General features: G+C 43.5%; 1 protein-coding gene across 1 annotated transcript in view; it reads left to right on the forward strand.

Annotated features, from left to right (window-relative positions):
- LOC109471521 overlaps positions 1 to 2,404 on the forward strand; it is a 9,099-nt gene that overhangs the window by 1,442 nt on the left and 5,253 nt on the right. The window lies entirely within an intron of this gene.

The raw sequence follows: 2,404 nt of genomic DNA on the forward strand, positions 1-2,404 counted from the left end.
CCTTGGTCATTTTGGCCAACATAGATGTCAGAAAATGATTTTATTGGCAAAAAATGGGTAAAAAAAAGTTGCATTTTAAGCCAAAAATCGAACAAAAAGAACGCGTTTGGAATATTCGAACAACCATGGAACAATGGAACAGCGTGTTCGATAACCGCGGTCAATGACCCTAGCGCTACGCACAGAACACCCGAGCTTTCCAAATATGGGCATCCGCCCTCGTATGACACGAGAAGAGATCGTTGGACCAAATATGTCAGCGCCAGCGGTAAGTTTTCATTTTCCTTCGTAGAAATACGGCCATATGAATACCAGTCTCGAGTAGAGAATATTGCACTGGGGGTTTGGGTTCAATATCCACAAGTACGACTGCAGATTTCCACAGAACGCCGGCGACTTTGTGTAATTTTTTGCATGTCACCGCCGGCTCAAATTAAAAAAAAACGCTCATAATTTACTAGCTCCTTACTTGATAGAATCTCGTATGTATAGAGATTTAGGCTTGCTGCCGTTTTGAAAATAAAGTAAACAGAATTGTGTTCATCTGTAACTATTGTCGACTTTGTAATGTAGGTGCGGGGCCGGGGAGGGGGGCGTTTGTTTACATTTATTACTGATGACATGATATAACATGGATATAACATTACGTTTTGTCAGACAGTTTCAATCTTTTTCGGGATAATACAGTACAGCTAATGGGATAAGCATCAAATCGGGATTTATCGGGATATCCCGGGATTTTTCGGGAACCATGTTGACTAAGATTTTTACAGACAGACGGTGCGGCGCATGTTTGTTTCCAAATTATGCATGATGATAACATTAGCACAAACCGCTAGTGTTATTAAATATTTCTTTTTAATATCGAAAATTTTAGTGGCTTAGTAATGTTTAGAACGATAACAAAATAATACAACCTTCTTGGTACGAAAATTTCTGTCTGACCTTGCCATGTGGACGGCCCGCTAAGTACTGCTTTTGATGTCACCCGACCCGCGCTATCTCAGATATAAAATCTTACACATCCACGTGCCATGTCGCCAGAAGTTCATTTTTCTCCTAGATAGGGGAGGTCGACGCACGGAGCTGCGGAAGGGAGATTAAACATTATACAAAAGAGGGGGGGGGCGAAGCATAATTAAAAAGTTCTTTACGCCTCTTGGCTGTGTTTGCGATCAGCGACGAACAAGAATTGATACATTTCTGTGACTGGGCCACGTTGCCATAGAAACGGCACGTAAGCCGCATAGCAAGCACACCGCGCGGCACCCAATCACAGCACACAGACGGGGACCCGCCCACTGGCTGGGCGGTAAGATTTCAAACTCAAACAAAGGCTCGATGCTCCGCCCCAAAGACTCCGGCCGCCCTGGCGATTGTAGCGATTTTCCGCCTCAGTCCTGCAAGCAGCATTGTATTTTTCTCATCCTGATTCATTCCAAAACAACGTTTTTCACAAGTGACATCGAGAACTAGAATGCTTTTTCCACCGGAAGATTTTTTGCCAGCCGCGTGGCCGTGGAAGTACTTGCTTTCAGGGTAATACGTACGTCAATGGACGTGGTCGGATCGTTGATTGTTGATGCAAGGGTTTATTTATTTTATGTGTACGTGTTTGCATGTGAGGGGTGAGACGCTTGCCGCGGGATTTTGATGTGCAAACGTTCCTAATTTTCGTAATACAGAGACTACTTGACGCAGTCTGCTTATGAGAAGATGAGTAGACCTCAACAAGCCAGTTTAGTACAAGATGTCACAATGAAATACAACTACTACTACAGCCGGTACGCCCCATTTTATTTGAAGGTTTATAAACTTGCCGAAACTCACCGGAGACAAAGGGGTTATTAAAAATTCATTCCTGATATTTTCTTACAGTTTTCGTGAGTTTTTCGCTGCACAATAGCTTTGTTAAAATGTAGCAGTTCACCTATTACCGCGTGAGGAACGCGTTATACACAATATACACTACTCCTGTGCTATCGGTGAATAAAAATTTTGGCAAAGTTGACTGACGTCAGGGTGCTCCATTGGCCCTGCCCAGATCGCCCGACAGGACGTAAAAATAAACAATTTGGCACGCCGCCATCGGTGACAGGACCCGCGGTAGACTTGGAGATCTCGCACCAATTTTTTTCTGCTCCGCGCTACGCAGGACACGCGGATGTCTCGCGGGATTTATCGGGACGCATATCCCGAAAATTACCGTATCCCGATGATGCATATCCCGTGAAGTTATCTCTCTAAACATAATAAGGATAATTGCCCATAGGAATTTGACAGAAGAAATAGTGTTTGGGCTTCAATGTATATGAAGAAATATGTGAACGCCTGGTTTCACTAAATTTGTAACGCGAGTCTTCTTATGCTTGCGTTGTAATTCTTTCATTGCATACAGATAACA

This window comes from Branchiostoma belcheri, unplaced genomic scaffold (genome assembly GCF_001625305.1).
Source record: "Branchiostoma belcheri isolate BF01 breed outbred unplaced genomic scaffold, Haploidv18h27 scaffold25, whole genome shotgun sequence".
In the NCBI taxonomy this organism is placed as follows: domain Eukaryota; kingdom Metazoa; phylum Chordata; class Leptocardii; order Amphioxiformes; family Branchiostomatidae; genus Branchiostoma; species Branchiostoma belcheri.